Below are 20,566 nucleotides of genomic sequence, written 5' to 3' on the forward strand. Positions count from 1 at the left end.
CGACCTTTTGCAACCAGGATCTTCTGTCCATGGAATTTTCCAGGCAAGAATAGTGGAGTGGGTTGCCATTTCCTTCTCCAAGAGATCTTCCTGACCCAGGGATCAAACCTGGGTCTCGTGCACTGCAGGCAGATTCTTTGTCTGAGCTACCAGGGAAGCACATTTAGATCTTCACCACAGTCTTAAGGCACTTAAATTTAAGGTTGTATGTAAGACAATGGGAACTTAAATTTGGAGATTTTTAAGAATGGAAATTCTCAAGACCATGGTGTTTTGCCCAAGGCTACAATTGTCAACTTTTCAGGGTGTTGAATTTGGTCAGAAAGTGCTAATAGCCCTTTCAGAAATGGATATTTGTACTCTGACCCCACTTTTTCAATTTCTCCACTTTACAAAGAAAAGCCCATTTCTAGATATCTATGTATTTAATATCCTCTTTATTTAGAAAGCCGCTTTCTGTATATTCTGAGCAAATGACCCAGGTGTGTTAAGAGGGTGGTTAGGAACAGGAAAGTTAGGATCCAAAGTAATTGGTCAGAATTGGTCAAGGACCCCACCTGAAAAGTAAATGAACTTGAACAGTTCACAAAAGAGGAAACATGCATGGCTAAAAGACACGTGGGAAAATGTACAACTTCACTAATAACAAAAGAGATGCAAATTTTTAAAACCAGGTACCATTTTTTATCTATCAAAACTTGCAAAAGTTAAAAAAAGAAAAGAAAAAAAAAAAGAGTATCCAGTGCTGGCAAGCATGCAATGCAAAGGCTATTCTTATGTCCTGTTGATGGGAAGGCAAATTGATACTGCTTTTAGAGAAATAATCTGGTGATGCATATCAAGTATTTTCCTGTTAAATTATCCTAAAAATTATCCAAATATATACAAAGAGTTATTTTCAAATATTCAGTGTTATATACGAGGCTGAAAAAAATAGAAACATCTTAGGTACCAAAAAATGAAACTGGTTTAATACATTTCAGTTTATTCCCACAGTAGAACATTAATGCAATCATTAGAAAAGATGCTTTGCATAGTATCTAGTAAATTGGGGAAATGCTTTGATTTCTTGTTTTAATTTTTGGTGTTTTTTTTTTTTAATTTTTCAATTGAAGTATTTTGATTTATAATGTACTAGTTTCAGGTACAGCAAAATGATTCAGACAGACAGGTAGATAGAGATTCTTTTTCAGTTTCTTTTTCCTTATAGGTTATTACAAAATATTGAGTGTAGTTCCCCATGCTATGCAGTAGGTCTTTGTTGTCTATCTATTATGTATATAGTAGTGTGTATCTGTTAATCCTATCCTCCTAAGCATCCCCCTCCCCCTTCCCCTTTGATAACCCTAAGTTTGTTTTCTATGTCTGTGGGTCTATTCTGTTTTGTAAATAAGTTCATGTGCATCTTTTTTTGTTTTTTTTTCCCCGAATTCCACATTAAATGATATCATATGATATTTGTGTTTCCCTATCTGGTTTACTTCACTTAGTATGATGACCTATAGGTCCATGTTGCTATAAATGACAGTATTTCATTCTTTTATGGCTGAATAATATTTTATTATATATATATATAGGCACACGTACACACACACACACACACCACATCTTCTTTATGCATTCTTCTGTTGATGGACATTTAGCTTTTTTCCAAGTCTTGGCTATAGTGTATAGTGCTGCTATGAAAGTAGGAATACATGTATCTTTTTTGAATTACAGTTTTCTCTGGATATAGGCCCAAGAGTGGGATCCCTGGATCATATGGTAGTTCTATTTTTAGTTTTTTAAGGAACCTCCATACTGTTCTCCATAGTGGCTGCACCAATTCACATTCCCACTAACAGTGTAGGAGGGTTCCTTTTTCTCCACACCCTCTCCACATTTATTACCCCAGCATTAATTATTTGTAGACTTTTCTTTTTGCATAGAGAAAAATGGAATTCTTCTTCTTTTTTTTTAGACTGGGCTCTGCAGCTTGAGGGATCTTAGTTCTTCCGACCAGGGATTGAACTCAGACCATGGCAGTGAAAGCCTGGAATCCTAACCACTAGGCATCCAGGGAACCCCCCATTTGTAGACTTTCTGATGATGGACATTCTGACAGGAGAGAGGTAATACCTCATTGTAGTTGGGTTAGCATTTCTTTAATAATTAGCAAGATGGAGCATCTTTTCATGTTCCTGTTGGCCATCTGCATATCTGCTTTGGAAAACTGCCTATTTAGATCTTCTACCCATTTTCTGATTGCGTTGTTTGAGATTTTTTTATATTGAGCTGTAAAAACCATATATTTGGAAATTAATCTCTTGGTAGTATCATTTGCAAATATTGTCTCCCATTTTGTAGGTTGTTTTTCATTTTCTTTATGATTTCCTTTGCTGTGTGAAAAGTTTTTAAGTTTAATTAGGTCCTCCCCAGGAGACCCTCCAAGACCAGCCTGGCCTAGGCTCCTATGAGGTCAGTGCTTTTGCCCTGGGTTTCTGTGCATGGAAGACTTTATGTGCACCCTCCAAGAGTGGAATCTCTGTTTCCCCTAGGCCTGAGAATCTCCTGCAATCAAGCCCTGCTAGCCTTCAAAGCCAAATGCCCTGGAGACTCTTCCTCCTAATGCCAGACCCCTAGGCTAGGAAGCCTAACGTGGGGCTCATAACTCTAATTTCCATGGGAGAAGTTCTGCATTATAATTGTTTTCCAGCTGGGCTTCCCTCGTAGCTCAGTCAGTCAAAGATCTGCCTGCAATACTAGAGACCTGGGTTCAATCCCTGGGTCAGGAAAATCCCCTGGAGAAAGAAATGGCAACCCACTCCAGTATTCTTGTCTGGAGAATCCCACGGACAGAGGAGCCTGGCAGGCTACAGTCCATGGGGTGGCAACAGTTGGACACAATTGAAGTGACTAAACCACCACGAGTTTATGGGTTGCCCACCTTGGGAATATGGGTTTTATTATATCACAAGTATGCCCCCTCCTACCATCTTGTGACTTCTTTATATCTTTGGATGTAGAACATCTTTTTTGATTGGCTCCAGTCTGGTTGAGAAACTAAGATCTCACAGGGCATGGGGCAACTAAGGCCAAGTGCCACAACTACTGAGTCCACCTGCTCTGGAGCCCAGCAAACGCTCCCACGTAACACAGTGAAGATCCTGCATGCAGCATCTGAGATCCGACACAGCCAAATTAATTAAGTTAAAAAAAGTTTAAAAGACTGGGTAATACTGATATAAGGAGAACCATATAAGGTGAACAGATTTGAGAGTCCAGAAGTAGACTCTTCCTATTATGGCCAATCAGTTTTCAACAAGGTGGTAAGACAACTCAGTGGGGGAAAGAATAGTCTTTTCAATGAACAATGCTGGGATAACTGGATATCCACATGCAAAAGAATAAAGTTGGACCCCTTTTTTACACCACACATAAAATTTAACTGGATCATAGATCTAAATGTAAGAGCTAAAACTATAAAATCTTGAGAAAACATAGAAGTAAATCTTCATGACTTTAGGTTAGACAAAATCTTCTTAAATATGACACCAAAAGCACAGACAATAAAAGAAAAATAGATACATTGGATTTTATCAAAATTAAATATTTTGCGGATCAGAGAACATGACCAAGAATGTGAAAAGACAACTCACAGAATGTGAGGAAATATTTACAAATTATTTATTTGATAAGGGACTTGTACCCAGAATATATAAAGAACTCTTATAAAATGTTAGTCGCTCAGTCGTGTCTGACTCTTTGCAACCCCATGGAATGTAGCCCACCAGGCACCACTGTCCATGGGATTTCCCAGCAAGACCACTGGAGTGGGTTGCCATTTCCTTCACCAGAGTATCTTCCTGACCCAGGGATTGAACCTAGGTCTCCCACGTTGCAGGAAGATTCTTTACCATCTGAGCCACCAGGGAAGCCAGGAACTCTTATAACTCAGCAATAAAAAGATAAATAATCCAGTTGAAAAATGAGCAAAGACTTGAATAGACATTTCTCTAGAGAAGAATTGTAAATGTCATTCTTTCTAATTTGCTTATTCACTTTCTGTCACTGCCATTTATTATCTTGTAGCTGTGGAAGTCAGAAGTCCACCACAGGTAGAAATGGAGAGTGGCTGGTACTGCATACAGGGTTTCTGTTAAAAGTGATGAAAGTATTCTAATATTCATTCTGGTCATGGTCACACAACTTTGTGGTTATACTAAAAACCATCCATCTGTGTATACACGTTAAATGGACGGATCATATGTACATAAATTGTATCTTAAAAAATTCTATATCAATAAAGCTGTTAAAAATTAATGTGAATAAGGTAAGTAGGATCCCATAATCAGTTTTATTAAAAAATCCCACTCAAACTGACTTAATAAAGGAAATTTATTGACTCATGTAACTGAAAAGTACAGAGGAAGTAAAGATTTTAAGCGCAGGTTAGTCAGAATCTCTTTTCACCAGGAGCGGGAACTCCAACGTATGTTTGCTGCTGCATAAGTGGGGGAGGTGGGCTGGATATTGTGAAGAAAACATCCACTATGATCCTAAGGGAAGAAAACAGAAGAAGGGCAAGTTCAAATATGCATATGAGGGAACGTGTGCACCAGTTACGGGTGCTGTCCTAGAGACACTGAAGCCGGGGAGGAAGACCACTCCTAGCATGAGGCCTGAGAAAACCAGCTAAGGACAGTCATAGAGCCACTTTAAAGGTGCTTAGGACTGATTACTAATAGGTATGGGATTTCTTTAAGGGGAGAGGAAAACATTCTAAAATTAGATCACTGTGAATATACAATTAGATCACTGTGAATATACTAAGAAATACTGAGTTATATACTTTAAACAGAAAAACCCTTTGAACTGTATATGAATCATACTTTAATAAAGCTGTTTTTTAAAAGTATTTAGAAGAAGAGGATCACTAACTAGTGCTCAGGCATAAGGTTCCAGATTTGCAAGTGGCAGACAGAAAAACATGCATCTCCTATTTAAAGTGCCACTAAAGACAATGGAGTTAAATGTGAATTGAAGTCTGAGATACGGGAAAGATAATAAGTGAACCTCTTTGTGTTTTAAAGACTCCAAACCCCAATAGATTACTCCTAGGGCACTGAAAGAAATTTAGAACTAGTCACTATTTAGCTCACGCTTGTGTGCATGTGCTAAGTTGCTTCAGTCGCGTCCAACTGTTTGCGACCCTATGAACTGTAACTCACCAGGCTCCTCTGTCCATAGGATTCTCCAGGCAAGAACACTGCAGTGGGTTGCCATCACTTTCTCCAGGGATCTTCCCAACCAAGGAATCAAACCCGAGTCTCTTATGTCTCTTGCATTGACAGGTGGGCTCTTTACCACTAGTGCCACCTGGAAAGCCCATTTACCCCATAATCTAAGAGAAATTCTGGAGAATTGGGGAGGGAAGAGAAGTTTGTTTTTTTTTAATATGGTTTTTATTTATGTTATCATGGGGCTCTTTCAGGGGGTTGTTTCTGTTTTGTTTCCTTTTTTGGCCACACAATATGTGGGATTTTAGTTCTCTGACCAGGGATGGAAACTGCACCCATTGCACTGGAAGCAAGGAGTGAACCACTGGACCACTGGGGCAGTCCCATGGAATGAGAAGTTTTGAAGACAGGCACAGATCTGATTTTTCAGAAGTGGTTTGGGTAGGATGAAAGGAAAGAGAATTCTCCTAGAACCTTTAATAAAATCAAATCTATTTCCAAATTCTTTAAGGTAGGGACTTCTTCTGTTGGTTCACATCTGTATCCTCGGCTCCTAGAACATAACTCATCCATTATAGGCACTCAAATGTTGTAAGAGAATGGGGCACAAGAGGATGGTGGTCATGTCCCAGGTCTTGGGTGAGTTCCTGGGGCAGGCCGCCAAGTAAGGGTCCTCAGCTTCACACAGGAAAGAATTTAAGAGCAAGCCATACCAACATGAAAGCAAGTTTATTCAGGGATACACACACTCCACAGACAGAGTGTCAGCAGACTCAGAAGGCGTGAGGCTTCCGGGTGCCAGAGTGGTTAGTTTTTCTGGGCTGGGTAATTCCATAGGCTAAAAAGTGGAAAGATTATTTTAACTATTTGGGGGAATGATTGGGAATTTCCAGGAACCGGGCCACTGCCCACTTTTTGGCTTTTTATGTTCAGCCTTAGAACTGTCACAGCACCTATGGGTGTGCATTTTAGCATATGGTAATATATTACAATGAATGTATAATGAGGCTCAAGGCAACTGAAGTCGAGTCTTCTGCCATCTTGGGCCTCATTGGTTCTAACCAACATATTGTATCCTCAACGGCTATGTCATTCTTTTAAAAGTCGCACCCTGTCCCTTTCTCTCCTGTGTCACAAATATTTGTTCAAGGCTGTGTGTTGACTCCCTCAGGGTTGGCTGTAGAGGGAGACTCAGTGCAGAGTGAAATCACATGAAAGTTAGGCTACATACACAGTAAATCTTGGACAAAACAAACAAACAAAACAAAACTTGGTGAGTGTTTTGTAGCTATTGTTACAAATTAATTTTGAATTTGTTCAAATGCTTTTTTCTGCCTCCATTGAGATAATCACATGGCTTTTCTCCTTTGTTCTATTAACACGGTAAGTTACGTTAATTGATTTCAAACCAATCTTGATTTCAAACCAAACTTGGGAATGCTGTGTTATCCTCTTGATGAATTCCATTTACTAATATTCTATTAACAAAGAAGCTATCTGGGCCTAAGGGAAGACTTTTTTTTTTTCCACTCCAAATTCAATTATTTGATTGATATAGGACAATTCAAGTTCTTGATTTCTTCCTGAGTCAGTTGTTATAATTTGTCTCCATCTCATCTAAGTTGCCAAATTTTTATTGGAATAAGGTTTTTCGTATTTCCATTGCTGTCTTTTAAAAATCTGTAAGATCTATAGTAAAATCATCTTTTTTTACTTGCACCCCAAACTAAATCTTGGGACAAGAGTCAGACTTCAAATTGTAGGCAAATAAGGTCCACACATTACCGTTGGTTGCTATGTCTCTTAGGTCTCCTATGCTTATTTTCTTTTCTCAGTCAACCTTGAAGGATCCGTTTTAGGCTTAATTAAAGCTGTTGGGAAGAAAGGCAGACTCCAGAAACAACAAAAAGCAAGCTCATTGTTGATCTTGGGTGAGATTCTAGAACATGTTTGTGAGCAATACAAAAAACTTGGTGATCACTGAGAGCTGTTGTATATTCATTAAGAACAATTTTACTTTATTTTCTAAACGTTATATACCTATCTCCCTTGCACAGTTGGGATTGTTTAAACTCATATTTTCTGTTGGCCTGTTTTGTACCAAGCATTATGCTAGGTGCAGGCAAAACAGAGGTGAGAAAAATAGACATACCGTCTCTTCTTACTGTGTATTGAGGGAGATGGCCATTTAAACAATAAGTAATGAACAGACATATTCAACACAAAATGTATTGAGTGCTATGAAGAAATTGTGTAAGATTATCACAGGGTGACCTCATGTAGACTTGGGGTGCAAGGTAGGGGAGGTTGCTCCAAGTAAAGCCTCCAACAGATTTTATTTATTCATTTATTTATTGTTTTCTTTTGGTTGTGCTGTGTCTTCGATGCTGTGCGGGCTTTTCTCTAGTTGCGGCAAGCAGGGGCCACTCTCTAGTTATGGTGCCTGGGCTCCTCACTACGGTGGCTTCCCTTGTTGCAGAGCACGGGCTCTAGGGCATGTGGGCCTCAGTAGTCGTGGCTTCCAGGCTCTAGAGCACAGGCTCAGCCGTTGTGGTGCAAGGGCTCACTTGCTCCGTGGCATGAGCCATGGATCACGTCTCCTGCGTTGACAGGCAGATTCTTTACCACTGAGCCACCAGGGACACCCAGGAGCTCATATTTAAAGATAAGTGGGAGTTAACCAGGGAAATAGGGCCAGGAAGAGTGTTCTAAGCTGAGTGAACAGAATGGACAAAGATCTTGAGTCAGGAAAATATTTGGTAAGTTTGAGGAACTGAAAGAAGGCTACCGTTTCTGGAAGGTAGTGGCAGAATAAGATGAGTTGGGGCCAGAGCGCTGAAAGGGTCAAATTTATGCAAGTTTTAAAAGCTTTTGGCATTTGTCCTAAAGGCGCGAGAAAGCCCTTGAAGTTTAGGCAGGAATGTAGCATGATCCAGTTTTGTTTTACTTTTTATTACAGAAAAATTTAAACACATATGACAACATATAGCAGTATTAGGAACCCCTTCACAATATGAACAGCTTCAAAAATTATCAACTTACAACCTTCTGGATCTGGGAATAAGAAATAAAAATCCCCAGGAATTCTTGAGGTTATAAACTGTTCTGTATTTTTCATAACACTTTATTTACATGTTTTGAATAACAGTGAGTGATCTTAATCAGTTCTCTGTAATGAGGTTATACTAAACATTTCAGAAGCTTGCTACAAACAAGCAATGTAATAATAAATGCACATTTATTATTATGAACCAACATATTGTGACAAGATTATGTATGTCAATAACATGTTAACATGATCTCTATCTGATACAGACATTTGATAATAGAAAACACTGAATGACACTCTAAAAGGTTAACACAAAACAAATGCCCCCAAAAAATCATCTTAAAAATTGAGAGATAATGCTACCAATATTTAGTATCTAGAAGTCAGCATTCTTGGGACTTCCCTGATGGTCCAAGGGCTAAGCTTGCAATGGAAGGGCCTGGATTTGATCCCACATGCCACAACTAAAAAAAGAAAAGATCCTGAATGTTACAATGAAGATCAAAGATCCTGAGTGCCGCAGCTAAGACCCAGCTCAGCGAAATAAATAAACGTTAAAAAATTTTTTTTTATTGAATGAAAGTCAGCATTCTTGCTGGAGAGAATGTGAATACCTGCCGTTAGCAGCAGAAAGAACCCCAAACACACACTTTTGAGATGGTAGTGAAGGTAAATTGATGTGAATGGGATCATGCTGTGCTTTGGTTTAGGTCATCACCACAAGACAGTACAACACATTTTAACAGCCTCAGTGCATTCCAGCCTCGTTTTGTTGACACTGTAACAGTCTAAGTGGAACACAAGGTGGGCATTAGAAATTTACAGGGAGATAAGATTGAATAGTTAGGGAGCATGAGGACGCTTAAAGAGGGGGGGCGAACTACAGGACAAAACAAGCGTGTTTTTGCGCAAGAGGAACAAGTATGGAAAGCGAAAGCAGCGGAGGGGCCCGATTGATGAGATCAGAAAGGCCCACGAAACAAACTTCTGGTAGGATTTCATCAACACTTGTTTGAGTAACTTTCTGTTGTCACTGGGAAACCTGGGGGACTTTCTCCTCCAAGATGAGCCAGGCCCATACACTGGCCACTTTCACTTGTTCCCTGGTGGCTGTGCTCAGTCTGCGAAGGACTGAGTTAATTTACTGGGAAGGTGTCAGGGGATGCAGATTAGGGGCTTACATGGTCACACATTTGTCAGTTGGCTCAGTTCAGTTTCACACTCTGATCATTATCATCTTGCTCTCTCTTTTATTCCTTGAAAAGGCCAAGTCTTTCTGTAAGCTGAGACTGGTAAAGTCCCTTCCTAGCCAGTTTACCTTGTCTCTGAACCCATAGTTCAACGTTGAGCTATTCTTATTCCTTTGTTTACTGGAGTTACCAAATCCCTTTTTGTAGGGCTGCTGCTGCTAAGTCGCTTCAGTCGTGTCCGACTCTGTGAGACCCCATAGACGGCAGCCAACCAGGCTCCCCCGTCCCTGGGATTCTCCATCCCCAAACTTTTTGGCACTAGGGACCAGTTTCATGGAAGACAATTTTTCCAGGAACCAGGGGGAGGGGGATGGTTTCGGGATGATTCAAGGGCATAACATTTGTTGTACATTTTATTTCTATTATTATTACCTCAGCTCCACCTCAGATCATCAGGCACTAGATCCTGGAGTTTGGGGACCCCTGGTCAACGGTACTGGTTTCATGCAGAAACTGCTCCTCTGTCTACATGCTTATTTAAATGTGGTTGTTATATAAGCAAGTGCATATGAATACAATGAAATACAATGTAGCCTGTGTAGAGAAGGATGTAGATCTATCCATACAAGGATGTGGATCATCAAGTTAAAGAAAAAAGTAAGTTACCAAACAACATTTTGCAGGGGGGGGGGGGGGGGGGCTGTTTATAATTGCATAGAAATGGTTCTGGAAGGATACATTTTAAACTCCTGACTCCCTGGTTGGAGTATATGTATAAAACAGGAATGAAACAATAATTTCATTTTCACTTTACTACTCTATTATTTTTATTTGCATGTATTACTTTTTTAATTTGAAACAAAAAATCTTAAACTCAAAACCTTGCTTTCCTTAGATTCACTTGAACCCTAATTTGATGGTATCTCTGAAGCAATACTTCAATCAGACTTTCTTCTGTTCTTGAGTGAATAAAGATTAAGGGAGTACCTACTCTGTGTTAGAAACAGGAAGAAACATTAGAAGAGCTAAAGACCAGAGACAGCTGTGTCCTTTCCTTTTTAAAATAGGTATTTCTTTGGGTGCACCAGGTCTCAGTTGTGGCATGACGGATCTTTAGCTGCAGCATGTAGGACCTAGTTCCCTGACCAGGGATGGAGCCCAGGCCCCCTGCATTGGGAGCGCGGAGTCTTAGTCACTGGGCCACCGAGGAAGCCCCACCTGTGTATTTCAAAGACTTCAAAGTTTAGAGGGGGAGAGAGATGAGAAAACAAGAAATTGAAGTACAATGTGATAAATGCTTGGATGCTACATCTGGGGTACTTGCAGAGTAAAAGAAACAACATAACCGCCTTGGAGGAGAAGAGGGGAGATGGGCAGGAAAGGTTTCTAGAGAAGTAATGACCACAGCAGTCTTTTCTTTTCCTTAATATTTTAATTATTAAAAATTTCAAACACACAGAAAAGTTGAAACATCTGCAGATCCACCATCTAGATTCAGCAATGATTAACAATCTACCATAGTCACTTAATAAGTAATAAAAATAAATAAATGCTAAACCATTGGAAACTTTACCCCTAAATATTTAAACAGCTAGCTCCTAATAATAACATTCTCTTACATAACCACAGTGCCATGATCAAGCATAAAAATTAACATAATCTCTTTAATGGGAGTTCCCTGGCGGTCTAGCGGTTAGAATTCTGGACTTTCACTGCCACAACTCCAGGTTCAATTCCTGGTCGGGAAACTAAAAACCCCACAAGTCGCACATCAGGGCCAGAAAAACACCCACTAGTCCCTATTAATCATCTAATAGCTAGTCTATATAGAAACCATTCCAATATCCCCAAATTGTCTCTTTTATTCTAGTTTTGGCTGCTCTGGGTCTTTGCTGCTACACTTGGACTTTCTCTCGTTGCCGCAAGCAGGGGCTACTCTCGAGTTGCAGTGCCTGGGCTTCTCGTTGCAGCAGCTTCTCCTGTTGTGGGCATGGGCTCTAGTGTGTGCGGGCTTCAGTAGTTGTAGCGAGCGGACTTAGTTCCCCCAAGGCATGTGGAATCTTCCTGGATTTGGACCAGGGATCCAATCCATGTCCCCTGCATTGGCAAGCGGATTCTTAACCACTGGACCACCAGGGGAGTCCCCCAAAATGTCTGTTACGGGTTGTTTTCCTCCAGTCCAGGATCCAGTCCAGGCTCACACGTTGCACAGTACTGCAATGATTTGTACTGTGAGAACTTGGTTCAGCTGGAGCTATGTTTGCCAGAATCCTGTTCGCTGGATGGTTTCAGGTTAGAATTAGTCAAATGAGGGATGGGCACGAGATTCGGAGGGCAGAAATGAAGCAGCAAGTATGATTCTCTGAAGGTCATTGTGATTAGACGTGGTGACTATTAGAAACAAGTGTTAAAAATGAACTCAAGCCTGTTCTTGCTTTGTTCTCCTTTGTTGTTGTCCTTCAGTTGCTACATCATGTCTGATGCTTTGCCACCCCGTGGACGGCATGTCAGGCTTACCTGTCATTCACTGTCTCCTGGAGTTGGCTCAAACTCATGCCCATTGAGTCAGTGATGCCATCCAACCATCTCATCCTCTGTCGTCCCCTTCTGCACTTCTTAGAGTCCTGCAATGCAGTCCAATTGTTGACCCTCCTGACCAACAGTGGCCCTGGGCCCACCTCCAGACACTTGCTGGTAGATCTGCAGAGGTGGCAGTTTTCATGAGCTTTCCCATCAGTGTCCCATGCCTGCTAGATGTGCTGGGTTTCCCACATTCGTGACTCCTTTCCTGATCCTCTGACTTCTCTGTTGGCCCTTCACTTCTCCAGCTCTTTCCAAAACTGTGTAAGCTCTAATTCCCATAGAAAACTATACTTATATTAACGGTCTTGCGCTCTGATCGGCTGAGGTGCCTTTTGTTTATTTAATATTTAATATTTGGCCATGCCAGGTCTTAGTCGCAGCACATGGAATCTATGATCTTTGTTGCAGCACGAAGGTTCTGACTTGTGGCACTCAGGTAGTTGCAGCATGTGAGATTTAGTTTCCAACCAGGGATCAAACCCAGGACCCCCTGTACTGGGAGCACAGAATCTTAGCCACTGACTCAACAGGGAAGTCCCTCCCATAGTAAACTTCTTATTTCATAATTCACAGTGGTTAAGCTTTCCTGACTGATACACTTACTGGTTCTGACTGTGGTCTCAGGGAAATAGATTCTTAAGGATGGGAATCTGGAATTGGTTTTCTAATCTAATGAAATTTAAACACATTAATGATTATTGCCAGTGGGAAAGGGGCCATCAGTGTTCCAAGGCATTCAGTGGCAAAGCAGTCACTTAATTCCCACTTGTAGATAAAGCTCACTGTGATAAATGCCTATGGAAGGCAAACCTTAGAGTAACCAAATATTTGCAGTCCTAGAACATTTTAGTACAAACGGTGAGCTTTGTTGGTTGCTTCTAAGTGTGCTGGAGAGTTCAGAGAAAGAAAATAATGAACCTAGGCCTTTAAATTCCCAGACCAAAATCTGGGAAAGGGACCAAAAACTTTCTCTAACTGCCATGGAGGAAACTTTTATCTCTTGTAGTCTCAGGGTCAAGATTTCTGATAACAAAACCCTCAGTTTTCACTTGGCAGGGAACTGAATTTCCATACAAATTGAATTCATAACCAAGCAGGGTCTCATGTAAAATAAGACATTGACTGGGAAGGAATGAGATCCTGAATCTTAGGATGGGGACACATGAACAGATTCTGATGAAACTAAGAAGTCCTTAACCTCTAAGTTCTGCTGACCCTCCCTGGGCAGTAAAAAAAATGAAGTTACTCTTCTTTTACCTGAAGAACCTGTAATGATCTCCCCAGAAGTCATTGCCTCGCAGGCAACTCATCCTCCTAGAAACCTAGCCCCACCACCTCTATTAGATCTGTGACCTGATTCAAGTGCCAGCAGGCCCCAGCGTGACCCATGAGGAAGCGCCAAACACACCAAAAGAATACTGAAAGTCTGTCAGTTCATATATTGTTTTGCTTTTTGTTTTGACAGAATTTCACCCTTACTGAAAATTGCAAGAATAGTACAAACGATACTCTTTACCTTTCATCCAGACCCCCGCTGATGCCAATGTATATGGACAGAAAGCCAGAGAAAATGTGTGAGGATGGATCCTAAAGGTGTTGGGTCAGGATGGAAGGAATATTTATTGTGGCTTGGGCTGAATGTGTTTACATGAGTACACTAAACAGAGGTTCTGGATTTAATGTATTTGCTCATGTTGGCTGGGAATAGCTCTAATAGTTTGATTAAACCCAAAAAGGGCTTTCATTGAAGGAAGCTGAGATGTCAGAAATTCCAATATTGAGGAGGAAAGTATTCTGAACACTAGAGTAGGTTGATAACATAAAACCAATGTACAGTCTTCCTGGGTAGGATCCAGAAGATACTCCCTTCACCAGGGTTTTGAGACAGACATTGGTTAGAACACCAGCATCCTTGAAGACTGCTGCTGCTGCTGCTAAGTCGCTTCAGTCGTGTCCGACTCTGTGCGACCCCATAGACGGCAGCCCACCAGGCTCCCCTGTCCCTGGGATTCTCCAGGCAAGAATACTGGAGTGGGTTGCCATTTCCTTCTCCAGTGCATAAAAGTGAAAAGTGAAAGTGAAGTTGCTTAGTCGTGTCTGACTCTTAGCAACCCCATGGACTGCAGCCTACCAGGCTCCTCCATCCATGGGATTCTCCAGACAAGACTACTGGAGTGGGGTGCCATTGCCTTCTCCTTGAAGAGTGCTACAGTGGCTTTTCTCTAAAGGCAGGCATGGTGGTGGGGAACACAGTCATCAAGACGGGCTTCCTGAATTAACTCAATGGGAATGACAGGCTATCAGGTATCAGAAGCAAAGTGGGGCAGAAGTTTTACTTGGTTACTGTGAGTGAAATACTCTAGTTGTGATCAGAAATCTGACTTCTAATGATAGAGCTAGAGCCCTTCAACCAGTTCTTAGATTGGAGCCTGTTCCAACTTTTTGGAATGAAGGGAAGCCTGAGACCACTTGAGGAAGGACCCTGCTCTATTGCCAAAAAACCACACTGTAAATCTTCTACCAACCCTTTCTCCTGAAGGAACCTGCAACCATTTATCATGACAACTGTGCATTAGGAAGGGGATATAACCAGATTTTTAGGGGATTACTGAACATTGGCTCTGAACTGATACTAATCCCTGGAGACTCAAAATGCCACTGTGATTCACTGTCAAAGTAGGGGCTTAGGAAAGTTAGATGATCTTGAGTTTTGGCTTAGCTTCATATCACATCAAGCCCAGTGGTTCCCAGAAACCATCCCATTATTTTTCCTCAGTTCCAGAATACATAGATGGATATATACTGCAGCTTAGATATACTCAGCAGGTATCTGAGAAGATAAAATCAGCAACTGGTAGACATTCCCCTGACCCAAGAAGTTAAAGCTATCATGACAGAAAAAGTCAAGTGGGCTTCCCTGGTAGTCCAGTGGCTAAGACTCCCTGCTTGCAATTCAAGGGGCCCAGGTTCCATCCCTGGTCAGGGAACTAGATCTTACATGCTGCACCTAAAGATCCCATGTGCCACAACTGAGACCTAGCTCAGCCAAATAAATACATATTTTTTAGAAAGAAAAGAAAAGGCTTAGTGGAGTCACTGGAACTGTGTCCACTTCCTAAAACAGGATACCAAAAACAGTATTGCATTCCTGGATGGACTGAAGAGATCAGTGTCACCAACAAGGTCTTGACAGATACAGAGGTAGTTATTCCTACCATATGCACCATTCAGATCACCTATTTGTCTCTCTGAAGACTGATGGAACTTGGAGAATGACAGTGGATTATCCAAACTTGATGACTCAATCACAACTGCTATTCTAGGTATGATTTCTTCACTAAAGCAAATCAACATATCCCATGGTACTTAGTTTTCTATTGATTTGACTAGTGCTTTTTACTCCATACCTTTTAGAAGAGACCATCCAACGCAATTTTCTTTTAGCTGGCAGGTCCAGCAGTATACCATCATCGCTCTATCCTAGGGCTCGACCTACTCCTCGGCCTTTGTCATTTTCTAGTCTGCAAAGCCCGGAGAAGGCAGTAGCACCCCACTCCAGTACTCTTGCCTGGAAAATCCCATGGACAGAGGAGCCTGGTAGGCTGAAGTCCATGGGGTCGCAAAGAGTCAGACACGACTCTAAGTGACTTCACTTTCACTTTTCACTTTCATGCATTGGAGAAGGAAATGGCAACCCACTCCAAGTGCTCTTGCCTGGAGAATCCCAGGGACGGGGGAGCCTGGTGGGCTGTCGTCTCTGAAGTGACTTAGCAGCAGCAGCAGCAGTCTGCAAAGACCTCTGACCTCCATTGCATTCCACAGTTCTTCATCACATGTGACTCTCCACAGGGATGCTTATATGTCCACAAAACACTGGGGTTGGTTTTCCCTAGAGCAATCTAAGATATCCCTAGAGCAATCTAAGAAAGAGCAAGGTAGAAGCTGTAATGTCTGTTATGACACACCTTATTGCTTCAGTTTACTGGCCAATATTCTGTTGGTCACACGGGTCAGCACTATTGAATGTGGGTGGAGACTCCCAAGCCCACAAATACCAGAAGAAAGGATTATTGCAGGCCACCTCAGTGGCTGGCTCCCATAGTCACGAAAATTATAAAGTTCTTTCTGTCTGTCCAACTTTTAGAAATTTGGAGTTGTTTCAGAATATGAATTTATTTTTAATGGTATATACATGCAAATACTATTACTATTAATATTACCAATTGAATGCATCAAGTCTTAGCCCAGAAGACAAGGACGCCAACTTCAATCCTGAATCTGATACCAGCTCAAGACATGTCCTTGAGCATTTCTTTCTCATTAACATCTTTGACCTTAACTTCCTTATTGGTAAAATGAAGAATAAATACCTGTCCCTTCCTCCTTCCCCCTGAAGTGCTTTAGTTTTTGAAAAATTGACCCTAAAGGTCAATCCCATAAAGCTCCTCATTTTACAAATGTGGAAACAGTTCTCTAGAGAAATGAGGGGATTTACCCAGGATCATGGGCTTCCCTGGTGGCTCAGATGGTAAAGAATCAGAGTTTGATCCTTGGGTTGGGAAGATCCAAGATCCCTTGGGGGAGGGCAACCCACTCCAGTATTCTTTCCTGGAGACTCCCCATGGGCAGAGAAGCCTGGTAGGCTACAGTCCATGGGGTTGCAAAGAGCTGGACACGACTGAGTGACTAAGCACAGCACTCAGAATCACATAGCTGGTTAGTGACACAGCCAGAGTTAGAGCTCCAATCTCTTTAATCGTCAGTGTCTGCCTGACTATACTGCCTCTGCCTTAGAAGAAAAGTGCTAGGGAAATTCTACAAATCTTCACATTCTTTATGAAGAGTAGGGGCTTGCTATCAGCCTGTAGGGATATCACTAACATTGTGAATCTTGAGCTTTGTAGTCTTAGGATCTTCCTTGACACTTAAAATTTTTGAGGACTCTCAGAACTTTCATTTATGTGGATTATATCTCTTAATAGAAAATTATTGTATTGGAAATTAAAATTCATAAAATACATTAAATGTTTTATTGCTTTAAAAATAATAAATCTAAAAAAAATAAAATAAAAATAATAAATCTATTGTATGTTACATAACCTTTATTTTATTTTATTTTATTTTTGTTACATAACCTTTAAACAATTTTTTTAGACTTTTTTTTGGCTGTGCTGGGTCTTCATTGCTATACACAGACTCTCTAGTTGTGGTGTGTGGGCTTCTCATTTGTGGTGGCTTCTCTCATTGCAGAAGACAGGCTCTACAAGACTTGATTTTTTTTATTGAAGTATAGTTGATTTACAATGTTGTGTTAGTTTCAGATGTACAGCAAAGTGACTCAGTTTTATATATATATATATATATATATTCACACAAATAAACACACACACATATATATATACATCAGTTCAGTTCAGTCGCTCAGTCGTGTCCGACTCTTTGCAATCCCATGAACCGCAGTACATATTATTTTATATAATTATTTTATATACATATTTATATACATATATGCATATTATTTTTCAGATTCTTTTCCATTACAGGTTATTACAAAATATTGAATATAGTTCCCTGTGCTATGCAGTAGGTCCTTGTTTCTCTATTTTATATTATATAAAATTTTAATTTAAAATGGTTATATCTTCCAAAAAGAAAAAAACATAGTGAAAAAAGAGTGGTTTTGTTCTACAGTTTTACAAATCTCTTTAACATCTGGATCATGGAAGACAGCTGGATTCTCATAACTACTTCTGCATAGTCTAGAGCAATATCATATGTCATGTAACCTCTGGAAAATTCAAGGTTTGTTCATGATAGAATGAGAGGGATAAAGACATTTAAGCAGTATTATGAAAATAGTTTTGATCTCACAGATCCTCTGAAAGGGTCCCAGGGAACTCCAGGATTTGTGGACCACACTATGAGAACCCCCAATGTCATGCTATGCCACAAGGCTCTGTTTTGCCCTATTTTTCATTTTCATTAATTTTTAATGCTGTTTTGTAATTAATTTTCACTGACTACAAAGTAACTGATGCTCATCAGTTTTGCAGGTGATACAAAGCTGCAAAGGAATTATTATAAAAGGTGACAGAGTAAAATATTTACAGTAGTTCGGCAGACCAGAATCGAATAAAATTAAAAAGTGAAACGTCCTGCATTTACATTTTACTTTATTTTTGATCAGTTGCACATGTACTAGAAGCTTAAGCTGGGAAAAACTGGCCTCACAGCAGTTTGTATGAAAAAGATCTGGTGGTTTAGGTCAACCACAAGCTAAATATGAACCAACAGCTTACAGAATAATGTTAAGAAGTATCGATAAAAGTGCAATCATTGAGCTGCAACAAATAGGCTGGGTTCTTTTCTTGGGGGAGGGGTGGGAGAGGATGGAGTTATTACAATTTCTTTGCTCAACCTCTGACCTGGATTCCCAAAAAATGCAAATTGAGTGGATAGGAGGCAGGCAGCATTTGTGCTCTGCTAACAATGTGGTTTGAAAAGCAAAAAGTAAAAAATGCTAAATCTACAAACAAAAGTTCTCTTGAGTCCTACAGGCCTCCATACCCAAAAGGATAAGGACATCCATCCCTCTATTTTGGACTCTCAGGTCTCCAACACAGTGCCCAGTCCCAGTCTGCATCAAAGGGGCAGCTCTCTCCAGGAGGTGGCTTCAGGCTGCTTGTGGGAGGTGCTTTCAGATTTCCTTCGACTTGCTGAAATGGATCACCCCAGCAGTCACTCTGGCCACTTGCCCCTGTCCAGTGGGCCCTGTGCTTCTGGGAGAAACTCTAGGTCTGTCAGCATCACCTTGAAACTGTCCTCAACATCACCCTTCTGAACTTGGCTTGATCACCTGGGTGGGGCTCAGCTCTTCCTGGCCTGTCCCAGAGTAGGAAAGGGCCTTGGTTCCTTCCTGCCTGTTGCATCTCTATGCCCTTGTTGTAAAGTGGTTCCACCCTCTCCGTCTTGGGTCAAGAAACAAATTTAGAAGTCAGAAGGATGACTCCAGTTGGCATTCACCTCATAGAAAATGATGGCTTCTCTTGCTCTGCTTGTCTGAGTCAGTCTTGAGGACACCTTTCTAGTCTGGGCATTCCACAGTAAAGGACTATTAACAATTCCAGAGGTTGATAGAGGTGGTTCTGTCTCTGGTGTCAGATGAAGGTTCAAATCCCAGCTTTGCACTTGCTAATTGCATGACCTCTGCACTAGTTACTCAAACTCTATGAACCTCAGCTTCCCTATTTATAGAATGAAGATGATAATATTGGGTATCATGAAAACTGAATGAGATAATCCATGTAAAGCGCTTATCATAATATCTGACACATGATTGTTCATTTAATATTATTGTATACATTACACTTTATATAAAAAAAATTTTTTTTTTTTTGGAAATAGAAACTGAAGAGATGCCTTTCTGCCTACAACAAAGGCCATCAATGTTACCTGACCAGAAGAGGTGCTCCTGGGCCATTGGACCGCTGGGCCAGTGGGCCAGAGGCATCTCCTTTTCAGAGGGGTAGTTCTGCTCTATATTTGCATAACTAAAAGTCCCCTAAGTGGTTTCCCTAGAGTGAAAATGGATTAACGTCAGCTTTGAAACGACAGTTTTTCATTTCCTCCCCTCCTATCAAGGCATCAGAGATTTGAGAGTCAAGTTTCAATGGAGCTCCAGCACCGGGTCTGTGTGTGTCCCCACTCACTAACCACAGAAGGAGAGCTCAGCCCCAAGAAGTCGCTGTCCATGCATTCAGCCATGCCTGTGCCTGACCCAGCCAGGCCTGGGGCAGAAGTGCAAATGGACGTCCATAGACCATATATCTAACATTAAAAAGTTATAAGTCAATACAGGGAACTGAATTAAGTTATCAGTCAATACAGGGAAATGCACTGTATTCAATATTGTGTATTAACCTATAATGGAAAAGAATCTGAAAAAGAATAATACATATTCTTTTTTTAACATATATTCTTATATATATAGTTATATATGTATGGTTATTTTTTTATATATATAGTTTTATATATGGGGCTTCCCTAGTGGCTCAGACAGCAAAGAATCTGCCTGCAATGTGGGAGACCTGGGTTTGACCATTGGGTTGGGAAGATCCCCTGGAGAAGGGAATGGCTATACACTCCAGTATACTTTCCTAGAGAATCTCATGGACAGAGGAGCCTGGCAGGCTACAGTCCATGGGGTAACAAAAAGTCAGACACAACTGAGTGACTAACACTTTTCACTTTTCAGTTTTATATATATATATACACACACACTTTTATTTATTTTTCTTTTCAAATTATTCCTATAATTTTATTTTTTATTTTTATTTTTAATTGAAGTATAGTTAATTTACAATGTTTATTAGTTTCAAGTGTACAGAAAAGTGATTCAGTTATATATATATAAATATATTCAGTTTTATATATATACATATATATTCAGTTTTATATATATTCATATATATATTCAGTTTTATATATATAACTGAATCACTTTTCTGTATACTTGAAACTAATAA

General features: G+C 40.5%; 1 long non-coding RNA gene across 1 annotated transcript in view; it reads right to left on the reverse strand.

Annotated features, from left to right (window-relative positions):
- Positions 1 to 4,359: 4,359 nt before the first annotated feature.
- LOC133261181 (uncharacterized) overlaps positions 4,360 to 20,566 on the reverse strand; it is a 28,638-nt gene continuing 12,431 nt past the window's right edge. The window contains exon 3 of the long non-coding RNA XR_009741039.1: positions 4,360 to 4,538. This is a non-coding gene — a long non-coding RNA (uncharacterized LOC133261181). The remainder of the gene's footprint in view (positions 4,539 to 20,566) is intronic.

The sequence above is a fragment of the Bos javanicus genome, chromosome 15 (assembly GCF_032452875.1).
Source record: "Bos javanicus breed banteng chromosome 15, ARS-OSU_banteng_1.0, whole genome shotgun sequence".
NCBI lineage: Eukaryota > Metazoa > Chordata > Mammalia > Artiodactyla > Bovidae > Bos > Bos javanicus.